Here is a 16,296-nt window from a genome sequence, read left to right on the forward strand (position 1 = left end):
CACTTCCTTTCTTCCGCCGCTGCAAGGGTCCCTAGGAGAAGACAGTCGGAAGATTCCCGGAAGAGGTACTTTTCAAGGATTACCTGCAGGCCAACTCTCTCTCTTTCTGATCCAGGTGTAAATGACCATTAGACTGTTGAGGGAAGCAAGAGTTATTTTCCACCACTGGGAGGAGCTAATTTTCTGTCATTTGCATACCATGAATTAAGCCTCCTGAGAGACCAACAAAAATTGCCAATGCTGACTGTATTTCAAGTCATCATGGTGGGGTATTGGGAAAAGTTTTCAATTAGCAATAATCACGCCTCGGTTAAACCTCATGGGCTACGATACTGCCACTGCGCAAAGTTAAAGGAGTTCAGGTAACCAAGAAATCCCCGCTTTCCAGGAAGAGCTCGTTTATGTTATGGAGAGTTCCAAATGCCCACTTCCTTTCTTCCGCCGCTGCAAGGGTCCCTAGGAGAAGACAGTCGGAAGATTCCCGGAAGAGGTACTTTTCAAAGATTACCTGCAGGCCAACTCTCTCTCTTTCTGATCCAGGTGTAAACGACCATTAGACTGTTGAGGGAAGCAAGAGTTATTTTCCACCACTGGGAGGAGCTAATTTTCTGTCATTTGCATACCATGAATTAAGCCTCCTGAGAGACCAACAAAAATTGCCAATGCTGACTGTATTTCAAGTCATCATGGCGGGGTATTGGGAAAAGTTTTCAATTAGCAATAATCACGCCTCGGTTAAACCTCATGGGCTACGATACTGCCACTGCGCAAAGTTAAAGGAGTTCAGGTCACCAAGAAATCCCCGCTTTCCAGGAAGAGCTCGTTTATGTTATGGAGAGTTCCAAATGCCCACTTCCTTTCTTCCGCCGCTGCAAGGGTCCCTAGGAGAAGACAGTCGGAAGATTCCCGAAAGAGGTACTTTTCAAGGATTACCTGCAGGCCAACTCTCTCTCTTTCTGATCCAGGTGTAAACGACCATTAGACTGTTGAGGGAAGCAAGAGTTATTTTCCACCACTGGGAGGAGCTAATTTTCTGTCATTTGCATACCATGAATTAAGCCTCCTGAGAGACCAACAAAAATTGCCAATGCTGACTGTATTTCAAGTCATCATGGCGGGGTATTGGGAAAAGTTTTCAATTAGCAATAATCACGCCTCAGTTAAACCTCATGGGCTACGATACTGCCACTGCGCAAAGTTAAAGGAGTTCAGGTCACCAAGAAATCCCCGCTTTCCAGGAAGAGCTCGTTTATGTTATGGAGAGTTCCAAATGCCCACTTCCTTTCTTCCGCCGCTGCAAGGGTCCCTAGGAGAAGACAGTCGGAAGATTCCCGGAAGAGGTACTTTTCAAGGATTACCTGCAGGCCAACTCTCTCTCTTTCTGATCCAGGTGTAAACGACCATTAGACTGTTGAGGGAAGCAAGAGTTATTTTCCACCACTGGGAGGAGCTAATTTTCTGTCATTTGCATACCATGAATTAAGCCTCCTGAGAGACCAACAAAAATTGCCAATGCTGACTGTATTTCAAGTCATCATGGCGGGGTATTGGGAAAAGTTTTCAATTAGCAATAATCACGCCTCGGTTAAACCTCATGGGCTACGATACTGCCACTGCGCAAAGTTAAAGGAGTTCAGGTCACCAAGAAATCCCCGCTTTCCAGGAAGAGCTCGTTTATGTTATGGAGAGTTCCAAATGCCCACTTCCTTTCTTCCGCCGCTGCAAGGGTCCCTAGGAGAAGACAGTCGGAAGATTCCCGGAAGAGGTGCTTTTCAAGGATTACCTGCAGGCCAACTCTCTCTCTTTCTGATCCAGGTGTAAACGACCATTAGACTGTTGAGGGAAGCAAGAGTTATTTTCCACCACTGGGAGGAGCTAATTTTCTGTCATTTGCATACCATGAATTAAGCCTCCTGAGAGACCAACAAAAATTGCCAATGCTGACTGTATTTCAAGTCATCATGGCGGGGTATTGGGAAAAGTTTTCAATTAGCAATAATCACGCCTCAGTTAAACCTCATGGGCTACGATACTGCCACTGCGCAAAGTTAAAGGAGTTCAGGTCACCAAGAAATCCCCGCTTTCCAGGAAGAGCTCGTTTATGTTATGGAGAGTTCCAAATGCCCACTTCCTTTCTTCCGCCGCTGCAAGGGTCCCTAGGAGAAGACAGTCGGAAGATTCCCGGAAGAGGAACTTTTCAAAGATTACCTGCAGGCCAACTCTCTCTCTTTCTGATCCAGGTGTAAACGACCATTAGACTGTTGAGGGAAGCAAGAGTTATTTTCCACCACTGGGAAGAGCTAATTTTCTGTCATTTGCATACCATGAATTAAGCCTCCTGAGAGACCAACAAAAATTGCCAATGCTGACTGTATTTCAAGTCATCATGGCGGGGTATTGGGAAAAGTTTTCAATTAGCAATAATCACGCCTCAGTTAAACCTCATGGGCTACGATACTGCCACTGCGCAAAGTTAAAGGAGTTCAGGTCACCAAGAAATCCCCGCTTTCCAGGAAGAGCTCGTTTATGTTATGGAGAGTTCCAAATGCCCACTTCCTTTCTTCCGCCGCTGCAAGGGTCCCTAGGAGAAGACAGTCGGAAGATTCCCGGAAGAGGTACTTTTCAAGGATTACCTGCAGGCCAACTCTCTCTCTTTCTGATCCAGGTGTAAACGACCATTAGACTGTTGAGGGAAGCAAGAGTTATTTTCCACCACTGGGAGGAGCTAATTTTCTGTCATTTGCATACCATGAATTAAGCCTCCTGAGAGACCAACAAAAATTGCCAATGCTGACTGTATTTCAAGTCATCATGGCGGGGTATTGGGAAAAGTTTTCAATTAGCAATAATCACGCCTCGGTTAAACCTCATGGGCTACGATACTGCCACTGCGCAAAGTTAAAGGAGTTCAGGTCACCAAGAAATCCCCGCTTTCCAGGAAGAGCTCGTTTATGTTATGGAGAGTTCCAAATGCCCACTTCCTTTCTTCCGCCGCTGCAAGGGTCCCTAGGAGAAGACAGTCGGAAGATTCCCGGAAGAGGTACTTTTCAAGGATTACCTGCAGGCCAACTCTCTCTCTCTTTCTGATCCAGGTGTAAACGACCATTAGACTGTTGAGGGAAGCAAGAGTTATTTTCCACCACTGGGAGGAGCTAATTTTCTGTCATTTGCATACCATGAATTAAGCCTCCTGAGAGACCAACAAAAATTGCCAATGCTGACTGTATTTCAAGTCATCATGGCGGGGTATTGGGAAAAGTTTTCAATTAGCAATAATCACGCCTCAGTTAAACCTCATGGGCTACGATACTGCCACTGCGCAAAGTTAAAGGAGTTCAGGTCACCAAGAAATCCCCGCTTTCCAGGAAGAGCTCGTTTATGTTATGGAGAGTTCCAAATGCCCACTTCCTTTCTTCCGCCGCTGCAAGGGTCCTTAGGAGAAGACAGTCGGAAGATTCCCGGAAGAGGTACTTTTCAAGGATTACCTGCAGGCCAACTCTCTCTCTTTCTGATCCAGGTGTAAACGACCATTAGACTGTTGAGGGAAGCAAGAGTTATTTTCCACCACTGGGAGGAGCTAATTTTCTGTCATTTGCATACCATGAATTAAGCCTCCTGAGAGACCAACAAAAATTGCCAATGCTGACTGTATTTCAAGTCATCATGGCGGGGTATTGGGAAAAGTTTTCAATTAGCAATAATCACGCCTCAGTTAAACCTCATGGGCTACGATACTGCCACTGCGCAAAGTTAAAGGAGTTCAGGTCACCAAGAAATCCCTGCTTTCCAGGAAGAGCTCGTTTATGTTATGGAGAGTTCCAAATGCCCACTTCCTTTCTTCCGCCGCTGCAAGGGTCCCTAGGAGAAGACAGTCGGAAGATTCCCGGAAGAGGTACTTTTCAAGGATTACCTGCAGGCCAACTCTCTCTCTTTCTGATCCAGGTGTAAACGACCATTAGACTGTTGAGGGAAGCAAGAGTTATTTTCCACCACTGGGAGGAGCTAATTTTCTGTCATTTGCATACCATGAATTAAGCCTCCTGAGAGACCAACAAAAATTGCCAATGCTGACTGTATTTCAAGTCATCATGGCGGGGTATTGGGAAAAGTTTTCAATTAGCAATAATCACGCCTCAGTTAAACCTCATGGGCTACGATACTGCCACTGCGCAAAGTTAAAGGAGTTCAGGTCACCAAGAAATCCCCGCTTTCCAGGAAGAGCTCGTTTATGTTATGGAGAGTTCCAAATGCCCACTTCCTTTCTTCCGCCGCTGCAAGGGTCCCTAGGAGAAGACAGTCGGAAGATTCCCGGAAGAGGTACTTTTCAAGGATTACCTGCAGGCCAACTCTCTCTCTTTCTGATCCAGGTGTAAACGACCATTAGACTGTTGAGGGAAGCAAGAGTTATTTTCCACCACTGGGAGGAGCTAATTTTCTGTCATTTGCATACCATGAATTAAGCCTCCTGAGAGACCAACAAAAATTGCCAATGCTGACTGTATTTCAAGTCATCATGGCGGGATATTGGGAAAAGTTTTCAATTAGCAATAATCACGCCTTGGTTAAACCTCATGGGCTACGATACTGCCACTGCGCAAAGTTAAAGGAGTTCAGGTCACCAAGAAATCCCCGCTTTCCAGGAAGAGCTCGTTTATGTTATGGAGAGTTCCAAATGCCCACTTCCTTTCTTCCGCCGCTGCAAGGGTCCCTAGGAGAAGACAGTCGGAAGATTCCCGGAAGAGGTACTTTTCAAGGATTACCTGCAGGCCAACTCTCTCTCTTTCTGATCCAGGTGTAAACGACCATTAGACTGTTGAGGGAAGCAAGAGTTATTTTCCACCACTGGGAGGAGCTAATTTTCTGTCATTTGCATACCATGAATTAAGCCTCCTGAGAGACCAACAAAAATTGCCAATGCTGACTGTATTTCAAGTCATCATGGCGGGGTATTGGGAAAAGTTTTCAATTAGCAATAATCACGCCTCGGTTAAACCTCATGGGCTACGATACTGCCACTGCGCAAAGTTAAAGGAGTTCAGGTCACCAAGAAATCCCCGCTTTCCAGGAAGAGCTCGTTTATGTTATGGAGAGTTCCAAATGCCCACTTCCTTTCTTCCGCCGCTGCAAGGGTCCCTAGGAGAAGACAGTCGGAAGATTCCCGGAAGAGGTACTTTTCAAGGATTACCTGCAGGCCAACTCTCTCTCTTTCTGATCCAGGTGTAAACGACCATTAGACTGTTGAGGGAAGCAAGAGTTATTTTCCACCACTGGGAGGAGCTAATTTTCTGTCATTTGCATACCATGAATTAAGCCTCCTGAGAGACCAACAAAAATTGCCAATGCTGACTGTATTTCAAGTCATCATGTCGGGGTATTGGGAAAAGTTTTCAATTAGCAATAATCACGCCTCGGTTAAACCTCATGGGCTACGATACTGCCACTGCGCAAAGTTAAAGGCATTCAGGTCACCAAGAAATCCCCGCTTTCCAGGAAGAGCTCGTTTATGTTATGGAGAGTTCCAAATGCCCACTTCCTTTCTTCCGCCGCTGCAAGGGTCCCTAGGAGAAGACAGTCGGAAGATTCCCGGAAGAGGTACTTTTCAAGGATTACCTGCAGGCCAACTCTCTCTCTTTCTGATCCAGGTGTAAACGACCATTAGACTGTTGAGGGAAGCAAGAGTTATTTTCCACCACTGGGAGGAGCTAATTTTCTGTCATTTGCATACCATGAATTAAGCCTCCTGAGAGACCAACAAAAATTGCCAATGCTGACTGTATTTCAAGTCATCATGGCGGGGTATTGGGAAAAGTTTTCAATTAGCAATAATCACGCCTCGGTTAAACCTCATGGGCTACGATACTGCCACTGCGCAAAGTTAAAGGAGTTCAGGTCACCAAGAAATCCCCGCTTTCCAGGAAGAGCTCGTTTATGTTATGGAGAGTTCCAAATGCCCACTTCCTTTCTTCCGCCGCTGCAAGGGTCCCTAGGAGAAGACAGTCGGAAGATTCCCGGAAGAGGTACTTTTCAAGGATTACCTGCAGGCCAACTCTCTCTCTTTCTGATCCAGGTGTAAACTACCATTAGACTGTTGAGGGAAGCAAGAGTTATTTTCCACCACTGGGAGGAGCTAATTTTCTGTCATTTGCATACCATGAACTAAGCCTCCTGAGAGACCAACAAAAATTGCCAATGCTGACTGTATTTCAAGTCATCATGGCGGGGTATTGGGAAAAGTTTTCAATTAGCAATAATCACGCCTCGGTTAAACCTCATGGACTACAATACTGCCACTGCGCAAAGTTAAAGGAGTTCAGGTCACCAAGAAATCCCCGCTTTCCAGGAAGAGCTCGTTAATGTTATGGAGAGTTCCAAATGCCCACTTCCTTTCTTCCGCAGCTGCAAGGGTCCCTAGGAGAAGACAGTCGGAAGATTCCCGGAAGAGGTACTTTTCAAGGATTACCTGCAGGCCAACTCTCTCTCTTTCTGATCCAGGTGTAAACGACCATTAGACTGTTGAGGGAAGCAAGAGTTATTTTCCACCACTGGGAGGAGCTAATTTTCTGTCATTTGCATACCATGAATTAAGCCTCCTGAGAGACCAACAAAAATTGCCAATGCTGACTGTATTTCAAGTCGTCATGGCGGGGTATTGGGAAAAGTTTTCAATTAGCAATAATCACGCCTCGGTTAAACCTCATGGGCTACGATACTGCCACTGCGCAAAGTTAAAGGAGTTCAGGTCACCAAGAAATCCCCGCTTTCCAGGAAGAGCTCGTTTATGTTATGGAGAGTTCCAAATGCCCACTTCCTTTCTTCCGCCGCTGCAAGGGTCCCTAGGAGAAGACAGTCGGAAGATTCCCGGAAGAGGTACTTTTCAAGGATTACCTGCAGGCCAACTCTCTCTCTTTCTGATCCAGGTGTAAACGACCATTAGACTGTTGAGGGAAGCAAGAGTTATTTTCCACCACTGGGAGGAGCTAATTTTCTGTCATTTGCATACCATGAATTAAGCCTCCTGAGAGACCAACAAAAATTGCCAATGCTGACTGTATTTCAAGTCATCATGTCGGGGTATTGGGAAAAGTTTTCAATTAGCAATAATCACGCCTCGGTTAAACCTCATGGGCTACGATACTGCCACTGCGCAAAGTTAAAGGCGTTCAGGTCACCAAGAAATCCCCGCTTTCCAGGAAGAGCTCGTTTATGTTATGGAGAGTTCCAAATGCCCACTTCCTTTCTTCCGCCGCTGCAAGGGTCCCTAGGAGAAGACAGTCGGAAGATTCCCGGAAGAGGTACTTTTCAAGGATTACCTGCAGGCCAACTCTCTCTCTTTCTGATCCAGGTGTAAACGACCATTAGACTGTTGAGGGAAGCAAGAGTTATTTTCCACCACTGGGAGGAGCTAATTTTCTGTCATTTGCATACCATGAATTAAGCCTCCTGAGAGACCAACAAAAATTGCCAATGCTGACTGTATTTCAAGTCATCATGTCGGGGTATTGGGAAAAGTTTTCAATTAGCAATAATCACGCCTCGGTTAAACCTCATGGGCTACGATACTGCCACTGCGCAAAGTTAAAGGCGTTCAGGTCACCAAGAAATCCCCGCTTTCCAGGAAGAGCTCGTTTATGTTATGGAGAGTTCCAAATGCCCACTTCCTTTCTTCCGCCGCTGCAAGGGTCCCTAGGAGAAGACAGTCGGAAGATTCCCGGAAGAGGTACTTTTCAAGGATTACCTGCAGGCCAACTCTCTCTCTTTCTGATCCAGGTGTAAACGACCATTAGACTGTTGAGGGAAGCAAGAGTTATTTTCCACCACTGGGAGGAGCTAATTTTCTGTCATTTGCATACCATGAATTAAGCCTCCTGAGAGACCAACAAAAATTGCCAATGCTGACTGTATTTCAAGTCATCATGGCGGGGTATTGGGAAAAGTTTTCAATTAGCAATAATCACGCCTCGGTTAAACCTCATGGGCTACGATACTGCCACTGCGCAAAGTTAAAGGAGTTCAGGTCACCAAGAAATCCCCGCTTTCCAGGAAGAGCTCGTTTATGTTATGGAGAGTTCCAAATGCCCACTTCCTTTCTTCCGCCGCTGCAAGGGTCCCTAGGAGAAGACAGTCGGAAGATTCCCGGAAGAGGTACTTTTCAAGGATTACCTGCAGGCCAACTCTCTCTCTTTCTGATCCAGGTGTAAACGACCATTAGACTGTTGAGGGAAGCAAGAGTTATTTTCCACCACTGGGAGGAGCTAATTTTCTGTCATTTACATACCATGAATTAAGCCTCCTGAGAGACCAACAAAAATTGCCAATGCTGACTGTATTTCAAGTCATCATGGCGGGGTATTGGGAAAAGTTTTCAATTAGCAATAATCACGCCTCGGTTAAACCTCATGGGCTACTATACTGCCACTGCGCAAAGTTAAAGGAGTTCAGGTCACCAAGAAATCCCCGCTTTCCAGGAAGAGCTCGTTTATATTATGGAGAGTTCCAAATGCCCACTTCCTTTCTTCCGCCGCTGCAAGGGTCCCTAGGAGAAGACAGTCGGAAGATTCCCGGAAGAGGTACTTTTCAAGGATTACCTGCAGGCCAACTCTCTCTCTTTCTGATCCAGGTGTAAACGACCATTAGACTGTTGAGGGAAGCAAGAGTTATTTTCCACCACTGGGAGGAGCTAATTTTCTGTCATTTGCATACCATGAATTAAGCCTCCTGAGAGACCAACAAAAATTGCCAATGCTGACTGTATTTCAAGTCATCATGGCGGGGTATTGGGAAAAGTTTTCAATTAGCAATAATCACGCCTCGGTTAAACCTCATGGGCTACGATACTGCCACTGCGCAAAGTTAAAGGAGTTCAGGTCACCAAGAAATCCCCGCTTTCCAGGAAGAGCTCGTTTATGTTATGGAGAGTTCCAAATGCCCACTTCCTTTCTTCCGCCGCTGCAAGGGTCCCTAGGAGAAGACAGTCGGAAGATTCCCGGAAGAGGTACTTTTCAAGGATTACCTGCAGGCCAACTCTCTCTCTTTCTGATCCAGGTGTAAACGACCATTAGACTGTTGAGGGAAGCAAGAGTTATTTTCCACCACTGGGAGGAGCTAATTTTCTGTCATTTGCATACCATGAATTAAGCCTCCTGAGAGACCAATAAAAATTGCCAATGCTGACTGTATTTCAAGTCATCATGGCAGGGTATTGGGAAACGTTTTCAATTGGCAATAATCATGCCTCGGTTAAACCTCATGGGCTACGATACTGCCACTGCGCAAAGTTAAAGGAGTTCAGGTCACCAAGAAATCCCCGCTTTCCAGGAAGAGCTCGTTTATGTTATGGAGAGTTCCAAATGCCCACTTCCTTTCTTCCGCCGCTGCAAGGGTCCCTAGGAGAAGACAGTCGGAAGATTCCCGGAATAGGTACTTTTCAAGGATTACCTGCAGGCCAACTCTCTCTCTTTCTGATCCAGGTGTAAACGACCATTAGACTGTTGAGGGAAGCAAGAGTTATTTTCCACCACTGGGAGGAGCTAATTTTCTGTCATTTGCATACCATGAATTAAGCCTCCTGAGAGACCAACAAAAATTGCCAATGCTGACTGTATTTCAAGTCATCATGGCGGGGTATTGGGAAAAGTTTTCAATTAGCAATAATCACGCCTCGGTTAAACCTCATGGGCTACGATACTGCCACTGCGCAAAGTTAAAGGAGTTCAGGTCACCAAGAAATCCCCGCTTTCCAGGAAGAGCTCGTTTATGTTATGGAGAGTTCCAAATGCCCACTTCCTTTCTTCCGCCGCTGCAAGGGTCCCTAGGAGAAGACAGTCGGAAGATTCCCGGAAGAGGTACTTTTCAAGGATTACCTGCAGGCCAACTCTCTCTCTTTCTGATCCAGGTGTAAACGACCATTAGACTGTTGAGGGAAGCAAGAGTTATTTTCCACCACTGGGAGGAGCTATTTTTCTGTCATTTGCATACCATGAATTAAGCCTCCTGAGAGACCAACAAAAATTGCCAATGCTGACTGTATTTCAAGTCATCATGGCGGGGTATTGGGAAAAGTTTTCAATTAGCAATAATCACGCCTCGGTTAAACCTCATGGGCTACTATACTGCCACTGCGCAAAGTTAAAGGAGTTCAGGTCACCAAGAAATCCCCGCTTTCCAGGAAGAGCTCGTTTATATTATGGAGAGTTCCAAATGCCCACTTCCTTTCTTCCGCCGCTGCAAGGGTCCCTAGGAGAAGACAGTCGGAAGATTCCCGGAAGAGGTACTTTTCAAGGATTACCTGCAGGCCAACTCTCTCTCTTTCTGATCCAGGTGTAAACGACCATTAGACTGTTGAGGGAAGCAAGAGTTATTTTCCACCACTGGGAGGAGCTAATTTTCTGTCATTTGCATACCATGAATTAAGCCTCCTGAGAGACCAACAAAAATTGCCAATGCTGACTGTATTTCAAGTCATCATGGCGGGGTATTGGGAAAAGTTCTCAATTAGCAATAATCACGCCTCGGTTAAACCTCATGGGCTACGATACTGCCACTGCGCAAAGTTAAAGGAGTTCAGGTCACCAAGAAATCCCCGCTTTCCAGGAAGAGCTCGTTTATGTTATGGAGAGTTCCAAATGCCCACTTCCTTTCTTCCGCCGCTGCAAGGGTCCCTAGGAGAAGACAGTCGGAAGATTCCCGGAAGAGGTACTTTTCAAGGATTACCTGCAGGCCAACTCTCTCTCTTTCTGATCCAGGTGTAAACGACCATTAGACTGTTGAGGGAAGCAAGAGTTATTTTCCACCACTGGGAGGAGCTAATTTTCTGTCATTTGCATACCATGAATTAAGCCTCCTGAGAGACCAACAAAAATTGCCAATGCTGACTGTATTTCAAGTCATCATGGCAGGGTATTGGGAAACGTTTTCAATTAGCAATAATCATGCCTCGGTTAAACCTCATGGGCTACGATACTGCCACTGCGCAAAGTTAAAGGAGTTCAGGTCACCAAGAAATCCCCGCTTTCCAGGAAGAGCTCGTTTATGTTATGGAGAGTTCCAAATGCCCACTTCCTTTCTTCCGCCGCTGCAAGGGTCCCTAGGAGAAGACAGTCGGAAGATTCCCGGAATAGGTACTTTTCAAGGATTACCTGCAGGCCAACTCTCTCTCTTTCTGATCCAGGTGTAAACGACCATTAGACTGTTGAGGGAAGCAAGAGTTATTTTCCACCACTGGGAGGAGCTAATTTTCTGTCATTTGCATACCATGAATTAAGCCTCCTGAGAGACCAACAAAAATTGCCAATGCTGACTGTATTTCAAGTCATCATGGCGGGGTATTGGGAAAAGTTTTCAATTAGCAATAATCACGCCTCGGTTAAACCTCATGGGCTACGATACTGCCACTGCGCAAAGTTAAAGGAGTTCAGGTCACCAAGAAATCCCCGCTTTCCAGGAAGAGCTCGTTTATGTTATGGAGAGTTCCAAATGCCCACTTCCTTTCTTCCGCCGCTGCAAGGGTCCCTAGGAGAAGACAGTCGGAAGATTCCCGGAAGAGGTACTTTTCAAGGATTACCTGCAGGCCAACTCTCTCTCTTTCTGATCCAGGTGTAAACGACCATTAGACTGTTGAGGGAAGCAAGAGTTATTTTCCACCACTGGGAGGAGCTATTTTTCTGTCATTTGCATACCATGAATTAAGCCTCCTGAGAGACCAACAAAAATTGCCAATGCTGACTGTATTTCAAGTCATCATGGCGGGGTATTGGGAAAAGTTTTCAATTAGCAATAATCACGCCTCGGTTAAACCTCATGGGCTACGATACTGCCACTGCGCAAAGTTAAAGGAGTGCAGGTCACCAAGAAATCCCCGCTTTCCAGGAAGAGCTCGTTTATGTTATGGAGAGTTCCAAATGCCCACTTCCTTTCTTCCGCCGCTGCAAGGGTCCCTAGGAGAAGACAGTCGGAAGATTCCCGGAAGAGGTACTTTTCAAGGATTACCTGCAGGCCAACTCTCTCTCTTTCTGATCCAGGTGTAAACGACCATTAGACTGTTGAGGGAAGCAAGAGTTATTTTCCACCACTGGGAGGAGCTAATTTTCTGTCATTTACATACCATGAATTAAGCCTCCTGAGAGACCAACAAAAATTGCCAATGCTGACTGTATTTCAAGTCATCATGGCGGGGTATTGGGAAAAGTTTTCAATTAGCAATAATCACGCCTCGGTTAAACCTCATGCGCTACGATACTGCCACTGCGCAAAGTTAAAGGAGTTCAGGTAACCAAGAAATCCCCGCTTTCCAGGAAGAGCTCGTTTATGTTATGGAGAGTTCCAAATGCCCACTTCCTTTCTTCCGCCGCTGCAAGGGTCCCTAGGAGAAGACAGTCGGAAGATTCCCGGAAGAGGTACTTTTCAAGGATTACCTGCAGGCCAACTCTCTCTCTTTCTGATCCAGGTGTAAACGACCATTAGACTGTTGAGGGAAGCAAGAGTTATTTTCCACCACTGGGAGGAGCTAATTTTCTGTCATTTGCATACCATGAATTAAGCCTCCTGAGAGACCAACAAAAATTGCCAAGCTGACTGTATTTCAAGTCATCATGGCAGGGTATTGGGAAACGTTTTCAATTAGCAATAATCATGCCTCGGTTAAACCTCATGGGCTACGATACTGCCACTGCGCAAAGTTAAAGGAGTTCAGGTCACCAAGAAATCCCCGCTTTCCAGGAAGAGCTCGTTTATGTTATGGAGAGTTCCAAATGCCCACTTCCTTTCTTCCGCCGCTGCAAGGGTCCCTAGGAGAAGACAGTCGGAAGATTCCCGGAATAGGTACTTTTCAAGGATTACCTGCAGGCCAACTCTCTCTCTTTCTGATCCAGGTGTAAACGACCATTAGACTGTTGAGGGAAGCAAGAGTTATTTTCCACCACTGGGAGGAGCTAATTTTCTGTCATTTGCATACCATGAATTAAGCCTCCTGAGAGACCAACAAAAATTGCCAATGCTGACTGTATTTCAAGTCATCATGGCGGGGTATTGGGAAAAGTTTTCAATTAGCAATAATCACGCCTCGGTTAAACCTCATGGGCTACGATACTGCCACTGCGCAAAGTTAAAGGAGTTCAGGTCACCAAGAAATCCCCGCTTTCCAGGAAGAGCTCGTTTATGTTATGGAGAGTTCCAAATGCCCACTTCCTTTCTTCCGCCGCTGCAAGGGTCCCTAGGAGAAGACAGTCGGAAGATTCCCGGAAGAGGTACTTTTCAAGGATTACCTGCAGGCCAACTCTCTCTCTTTCTGATCCAGGTGTAAACGACCATTAGACTGTTGAGGGAAGCAAGAGTTATTTTCCACCACTGGGAGGAGCTATTTTTCTGTCATTTGCATACCATGAATTAAGCCTCCTGAGAGACCAACAAAAATTGCCAATGCTGACTGTATTTCAAGTCATCATGGCGGGGTATTGGGAAAAGTTTTCAATTAGCAATAATCACGCCTCGGTTAAACCTCATGGGCTACGATACTGCCACTGCGCAAAGTTAAAGGAGTGCAGGTCACCAAGAAATCCCCGCTTTCCAGGAAGAGCTCGTTTATGTTATGGAGAGTTCCAAATGCCCACTTCCTTTCTTCCGCCGCTGCAAGGGTCCCTAGGAGAAGACAGTCGGAAGATTCCCGGAAGAGGTACTTTTCAAGGATTACCTGCAGGCCAACTCTCTCTCTTTCTGATCCAGGTGTAAACGACCATTAGACTGTTGAGGGAAGCAAGAGTTATTTTCCACCACTGGGAGGAGCTAATTTTCTGTCATTTACATACCATGAATTAAGCCTCCTGAGAGACCAACAAAAATTGCCAATGCTGACTGTATTTCAAGTCATCATGGCGGGGTATTGGGAAAAGTTTTCAATTAGCAATAATCACGCCTCGGTTAAACCTCATGCGCTACGATACTGCCACTGCGCAAAGTTAAAGGAGTTCAGGTAACCAAGAAATCCCCGCTTTCCAGGAAGAGCTCGTTTATGTTATGGAGAGTTCCAAATGCCCACTTCCTTTCTTCCGCCGCTGCAAGGGTCCCTAGGAGAAGACAGTCGGAAGATTCCCGGAAGAGGTACTTTTCAAGGATTACCTGCAGGCCAACTCTCTCTCTTTCTGATCCAGGTGTAAACGACCATTAGACTGTTGAGGGAAGCAAGAGTTATTTTCCACCACTGGGAGGAGCTAATTTTCTGTCATTTGCATACCATGAATTAAGCCTCCTGAGAGACCAACAAAAATTGCCAATGCTGACTGTATTTCAAGTCATCATGGCAGGGTATTGGGAAACATTTTCAATTAGCAATAATCATGCTTCGGTTAAACCTCATGGGCTACAATACTGCCACTGCGCAAAGTTAAAGGAGTTCAGGTCACCAAGAAATCCCCGCTTTCCAGGAAGAGCTCGTTTATGTTATGGAGAGTTCCAAATGCCCACTTCCTTTCTTCCGCCGCTGCAAGGGTCCCTAGGAGAAGACAGTCGGAAGATTCCCGGAAGAGGTACTTTTCAAGGATTACCTGCAGGCCAACTCTCTCTCTTTCTGATCCAGGTGTAAACGACCATTAGACTGTTGAGGGAAGCAAGAGTTATTTTCCACCACTGGGAGGAGCTAATTTTCTGTCATTTGCATACCATGAATTAAGCCTCCTGAGAGACCAACAAAAATTGCCAATGCTGACTGTATTTCAAGTCATCATGGCGGGGTATTGGGAAAAGTTTTCAATTAGCAATAATCACGCCTCGGTTAAACCTCATGGGCTACGATACTGCCACTGCGCAAAGTTAAAGGAGTTCAGGTCACCAAGAAATCCCCGCTTTCCAGGAAGAGCTCGTTTATGTTATGGAGAGTTCCAAATGCCCACTTCCTTTCTTCCGCCGCTGCAAGGGTCCCTAGGAGAAGACAGTCGGAAGATTCCCGGAAGAGGTACTTTTCAAGGATTACCTGCAGGCCAACTCTCTCTCTTTCTGATCCAGGTGTAAACGACCATTAGACTGTTGAGGGAAGCAAGAGTTATTTTCCACCACTGGGAGGAGCTAATTTTCTGTCATTTGCATACCATGAATTAAGCCTCCTGAGAGACCAACAAAAATTGCCAATGCTGACTGTATTTCAAGTCATCATGGCGGGGTATTGGGAAAAGTTTTCAATTAGCAATAATCACGCCTCGGTTAAACCTCATGGGCTACGATACTGCCACTGCGCAAAGTTAAAGGAGTTCAGGTCACCAAGAAATCCCCGCTTTCCAGGAAGAGCTCGTTTATGTTATGGAGAGTTCCAAATGCCCACTTCCTTTCTTCCGCCGCTGCAAGGGTCCCTAGGAGAAGACAGTCGGAAGATTCCCGGAAGAGGTACTTTTCAAGGATTACCTGCAGGCCAACTCTCTCTCTTTCTGAGCCAGGTGTAAACGACCATTAGACTGTTGAGGGAAGCAAGAGTTAATTTCCACCACTGGGAGGAGCTAATTTTCTGTCATTTGCATACCATGAATTAAGCCTCCTGAGAGACCAACAAAAATTGCCAATGCTGACTGTATTTCAAGTCATCATGGCGGGGTATTGGGAAAAGTTTTCAATTAGCAATAATCACGCCTCGGTTAAACCTCATGGGCTACGATACTGCCACTGCGCAAAGTTAAAGGAGTTCAGGTCACCAAGAAATCCCCGCTTTCCAGGAAGAGCTCGTTTATGTTATGGAGAGTTCCAAATGCCCACTTCCTTTCTTCCGCCGCTGCAAGGGTCCCTAGGAGAAGACAGTCGGAAGATTCCCGGAAGAGGTACTTTTCAAGGATTACCTGCAGGCCAACTCTCTCTCTTTCTGAGCCAGGTGTAAACGACCATTAGACTGTTGAGGGAAGCAAGAGTTAATTTCCACCACTGGGAGGAGCTAATTTTCTGTCATTTGCATACCATGAATTAAGCCTCCTGAGAGACCAACAAAAATTGCCAATGCTGACTATTTCAAGTCATCATGGCGGGGTATTGGGAAAAGTTTTCAATTAGCAATAATCACGCCTCGGTTAAACCTCATGGGCTACGATACTGCCACTGCGCAAAGTTAAAGGAGTTCAGGTCACCAAGAAATCCCCGCTTTCCAGGAAGAGCTCGTTTATGTTATGGAGAGTTCCAAATGCCCACTTCCTTTCTTCCGCCGCTGCAAGGGTCCCTAGGAGAAGACAGTCGGAAGAGGTACTTTTCAAGGATTACCTGCAGGCCAACTCTCTCTCTTTCTGATCCAGGTGTAAACGACCATTAGACTGTTGAGGGAAGCAAGAGTTATTT

At 45.9% G+C, this 16,296-nt stretch overlaps 38 non-coding genes across 38 annotated transcripts; all 38 read right to left on the reverse strand.

Moving 5' to 3' along the window:
- Positions 1 to 209: 209 nt before the first annotated feature.
- LOC142304581 (U4 spliceosomal RNA) lies at positions 210 to 350 on the reverse strand. The gene has a single exon (XR_012753236.1). It is a non-coding gene; the product is annotated as a U4 spliceosomal RNA (small nuclear RNA).
- Positions 351 to 634: 284 nt separating this feature from the next.
- Positions 635 to 775, reverse strand: LOC142304985 (U4 spliceosomal RNA). The gene has a single exon (XR_012753626.1). It is a non-coding gene; the product is annotated as a U4 spliceosomal RNA (small nuclear RNA).
- A 284-nt stretch (positions 776 to 1,059) lies between these two features.
- LOC142304506 (U4 spliceosomal RNA) lies at positions 1,060 to 1,200 on the reverse strand. Its single transcript, XR_012753165.1, has one exon. It is a non-coding gene; the product is annotated as a U4 spliceosomal RNA (small nuclear RNA).
- A 284-nt stretch (positions 1,201 to 1,484) lies between these two features.
- LOC142304986 (U4 spliceosomal RNA) lies at positions 1,485 to 1,625 on the reverse strand. Its single transcript, XR_012753627.1, has one exon. It is a non-coding gene; the product is annotated as a U4 spliceosomal RNA (small nuclear RNA).
- A 284-nt stretch (positions 1,626 to 1,909) lies between these two features.
- LOC142304507 (U4 spliceosomal RNA) lies at positions 1,910 to 2,050 on the reverse strand. Its single transcript, XR_012753166.1, has one exon. It is a non-coding gene; the product is annotated as a U4 spliceosomal RNA (small nuclear RNA).
- A 284-nt stretch (positions 2,051 to 2,334) lies between these two features.
- On the reverse strand, positions 2,335 to 2,475 carry LOC142304509 (U4 spliceosomal RNA). Its single transcript, XR_012753168.1, has one exon. It is a non-coding gene; the product is annotated as a U4 spliceosomal RNA (small nuclear RNA).
- A 284-nt stretch (positions 2,476 to 2,759) lies between these two features.
- Positions 2,760 to 2,900, reverse strand: LOC142304987 (U4 spliceosomal RNA). Its single transcript, XR_012753628.1, has one exon. It is a non-coding gene; the product is annotated as a U4 spliceosomal RNA (small nuclear RNA).
- A 286-nt stretch (positions 2,901 to 3,186) lies between these two features.
- On the reverse strand, positions 3,187 to 3,327 carry LOC142304510 (U4 spliceosomal RNA). Its single transcript, XR_012753169.1, has one exon. It is a non-coding gene; the product is annotated as a U4 spliceosomal RNA (small nuclear RNA).
- A 284-nt stretch (positions 3,328 to 3,611) lies between these two features.
- LOC142304511 (U4 spliceosomal RNA) lies at positions 3,612 to 3,752 on the reverse strand. Its single transcript, XR_012753170.1, has one exon. It is a non-coding gene; the product is annotated as a U4 spliceosomal RNA (small nuclear RNA).
- A 284-nt stretch (positions 3,753 to 4,036) lies between these two features.
- LOC142304512 (U4 spliceosomal RNA) lies at positions 4,037 to 4,177 on the reverse strand. Its single transcript, XR_012753171.1, has one exon. It is a non-coding gene; the product is annotated as a U4 spliceosomal RNA (small nuclear RNA).
- Positions 4,178 to 4,461: 284 nt separating this feature from the next.
- On the reverse strand, positions 4,462 to 4,602 carry LOC142304597 (U4 spliceosomal RNA). The gene has a single exon (XR_012753252.1). It is a non-coding gene; the product is annotated as a U4 spliceosomal RNA (small nuclear RNA).
- A 284-nt stretch (positions 4,603 to 4,886) lies between these two features.
- Positions 4,887 to 5,027, reverse strand: LOC142304988 (U4 spliceosomal RNA). The gene has a single exon (XR_012753629.1). It is a non-coding gene; the product is annotated as a U4 spliceosomal RNA (small nuclear RNA).
- Positions 5,028 to 5,311: 284 nt separating this feature from the next.
- On the reverse strand, positions 5,312 to 5,452 carry LOC142304683 (U4 spliceosomal RNA). The gene has a single exon (XR_012753336.1). It is a non-coding gene; the product is annotated as a U4 spliceosomal RNA (small nuclear RNA).
- Positions 5,453 to 5,736: 284 nt separating this feature from the next.
- LOC142304989 (U4 spliceosomal RNA) lies at positions 5,737 to 5,877 on the reverse strand. The gene has a single exon (XR_012753630.1). It is a non-coding gene; the product is annotated as a U4 spliceosomal RNA (small nuclear RNA).
- Positions 5,878 to 6,161: 284 nt separating this feature from the next.
- LOC142304657 (U4 spliceosomal RNA) lies at positions 6,162 to 6,302 on the reverse strand. The gene has a single exon (XR_012753312.1). It is a non-coding gene; the product is annotated as a U4 spliceosomal RNA (small nuclear RNA).
- Positions 6,303 to 6,586: 284 nt separating this feature from the next.
- LOC142304533 (U4 spliceosomal RNA) lies at positions 6,587 to 6,727 on the reverse strand. Its single transcript, XR_012753190.1, has one exon. It is a non-coding gene; the product is annotated as a U4 spliceosomal RNA (small nuclear RNA).
- A 284-nt stretch (positions 6,728 to 7,011) lies between these two features.
- LOC142304684 (U4 spliceosomal RNA) lies at positions 7,012 to 7,152 on the reverse strand. Its single transcript, XR_012753337.1, has one exon. It is a non-coding gene; the product is annotated as a U4 spliceosomal RNA (small nuclear RNA).
- A 284-nt stretch (positions 7,153 to 7,436) lies between these two features.
- On the reverse strand, positions 7,437 to 7,577 carry LOC142304685 (U4 spliceosomal RNA). Its single transcript, XR_012753338.1, has one exon. It is a non-coding gene; the product is annotated as a U4 spliceosomal RNA (small nuclear RNA).
- A 284-nt stretch (positions 7,578 to 7,861) lies between these two features.
- On the reverse strand, positions 7,862 to 8,002 carry LOC142304990 (U4 spliceosomal RNA). The gene has a single exon (XR_012753631.1). It is a non-coding gene; the product is annotated as a U4 spliceosomal RNA (small nuclear RNA).
- Positions 8,003 to 8,286: 284 nt separating this feature from the next.
- On the reverse strand, positions 8,287 to 8,427 carry LOC142304671 (U4 spliceosomal RNA). The gene has a single exon (XR_012753325.1). It is a non-coding gene; the product is annotated as a U4 spliceosomal RNA (small nuclear RNA).
- Positions 8,428 to 8,711: 284 nt separating this feature from the next.
- LOC142304991 (U4 spliceosomal RNA) lies at positions 8,712 to 8,852 on the reverse strand. The gene has a single exon (XR_012753632.1). It is a non-coding gene; the product is annotated as a U4 spliceosomal RNA (small nuclear RNA).
- Positions 8,853 to 9,136: 284 nt separating this feature from the next.
- On the reverse strand, positions 9,137 to 9,277 carry LOC142304816 (U4 spliceosomal RNA). The gene has a single exon (XR_012753463.1). It is a non-coding gene; the product is annotated as a U4 spliceosomal RNA (small nuclear RNA).
- Positions 9,278 to 9,561: 284 nt separating this feature from the next.
- Positions 9,562 to 9,702, reverse strand: LOC142304992 (U4 spliceosomal RNA). The gene has a single exon (XR_012753633.1). It is a non-coding gene; the product is annotated as a U4 spliceosomal RNA (small nuclear RNA).
- A 284-nt stretch (positions 9,703 to 9,986) lies between these two features.
- Positions 9,987 to 10,127, reverse strand: LOC142304672 (U4 spliceosomal RNA). The gene has a single exon (XR_012753326.1). It is a non-coding gene; the product is annotated as a U4 spliceosomal RNA (small nuclear RNA).
- A 284-nt stretch (positions 10,128 to 10,411) lies between these two features.
- LOC142304643 (U4 spliceosomal RNA) lies at positions 10,412 to 10,552 on the reverse strand. Its single transcript, XR_012753298.1, has one exon. It is a non-coding gene; the product is annotated as a U4 spliceosomal RNA (small nuclear RNA).
- Positions 10,553 to 10,836: 284 nt separating this feature from the next.
- On the reverse strand, positions 10,837 to 10,977 carry LOC142304701 (U4 spliceosomal RNA). The gene has a single exon (XR_012753353.1). It is a non-coding gene; the product is annotated as a U4 spliceosomal RNA (small nuclear RNA).
- A 284-nt stretch (positions 10,978 to 11,261) lies between these two features.
- LOC142304993 (U4 spliceosomal RNA) lies at positions 11,262 to 11,402 on the reverse strand. The gene has a single exon (XR_012753634.1). It is a non-coding gene; the product is annotated as a U4 spliceosomal RNA (small nuclear RNA).
- A 284-nt stretch (positions 11,403 to 11,686) lies between these two features.
- On the reverse strand, positions 11,687 to 11,827 carry LOC142304994 (U4 spliceosomal RNA). Its single transcript, XR_012753635.1, has one exon. It is a non-coding gene; the product is annotated as a U4 spliceosomal RNA (small nuclear RNA).
- A 284-nt stretch (positions 11,828 to 12,111) lies between these two features.
- Positions 12,112 to 12,252, reverse strand: LOC142304711 (U4 spliceosomal RNA). The gene has a single exon (XR_012753363.1). It is a non-coding gene; the product is annotated as a U4 spliceosomal RNA (small nuclear RNA).
- Positions 12,253 to 12,536: 284 nt separating this feature from the next.
- LOC142304771 (U4 spliceosomal RNA) lies at positions 12,537 to 12,676 on the reverse strand. Its single transcript, XR_012753420.1, has one exon. It is a non-coding gene; the product is annotated as a U4 spliceosomal RNA (small nuclear RNA).
- A 284-nt stretch (positions 12,677 to 12,960) lies between these two features.
- On the reverse strand, positions 12,961 to 13,101 carry LOC142304995 (U4 spliceosomal RNA). Its single transcript, XR_012753636.1, has one exon. It is a non-coding gene; the product is annotated as a U4 spliceosomal RNA (small nuclear RNA).
- Positions 13,102 to 13,385: 284 nt separating this feature from the next.
- LOC142304996 (U4 spliceosomal RNA) lies at positions 13,386 to 13,526 on the reverse strand. Its single transcript, XR_012753637.1, has one exon. It is a non-coding gene; the product is annotated as a U4 spliceosomal RNA (small nuclear RNA).
- Positions 13,527 to 13,810: 284 nt separating this feature from the next.
- Positions 13,811 to 13,951, reverse strand: LOC142304712 (U4 spliceosomal RNA). The gene has a single exon (XR_012753364.1). It is a non-coding gene; the product is annotated as a U4 spliceosomal RNA (small nuclear RNA).
- A 284-nt stretch (positions 13,952 to 14,235) lies between these two features.
- On the reverse strand, positions 14,236 to 14,376 carry LOC142304827 (U4 spliceosomal RNA). Its single transcript, XR_012753475.1, has one exon. It is a non-coding gene; the product is annotated as a U4 spliceosomal RNA (small nuclear RNA).
- A 284-nt stretch (positions 14,377 to 14,660) lies between these two features.
- LOC142304997 (U4 spliceosomal RNA) lies at positions 14,661 to 14,801 on the reverse strand. The gene has a single exon (XR_012753638.1). It is a non-coding gene; the product is annotated as a U4 spliceosomal RNA (small nuclear RNA).
- A 284-nt stretch (positions 14,802 to 15,085) lies between these two features.
- LOC142304998 (U4 spliceosomal RNA) lies at positions 15,086 to 15,226 on the reverse strand. The gene has a single exon (XR_012753639.1). It is a non-coding gene; the product is annotated as a U4 spliceosomal RNA (small nuclear RNA).
- Positions 15,227 to 15,510: 284 nt separating this feature from the next.
- Positions 15,511 to 15,651, reverse strand: LOC142304999 (U4 spliceosomal RNA). Its single transcript, XR_012753640.1, has one exon. It is a non-coding gene; the product is annotated as a U4 spliceosomal RNA (small nuclear RNA).
- A 284-nt stretch (positions 15,652 to 15,935) lies between these two features.
- Positions 15,936 to 16,074, reverse strand: LOC142305180 (U4 spliceosomal RNA). The gene has a single exon (XR_012753808.1). It is a non-coding gene; the product is annotated as a U4 spliceosomal RNA (small nuclear RNA).
- Between the last annotated feature and the right edge of the window lie 222 nt (positions 16,075 to 16,296).

Source organism: Anomaloglossus baeobatrachus, chromosome 4 (assembly GCF_048569485.1).
Source record: "Anomaloglossus baeobatrachus isolate aAnoBae1 chromosome 4, aAnoBae1.hap1, whole genome shotgun sequence".
NCBI classification, from domain to species: Eukaryota; Metazoa; Chordata; class Amphibia; order Anura; family Aromobatidae; genus Anomaloglossus; species Anomaloglossus baeobatrachus.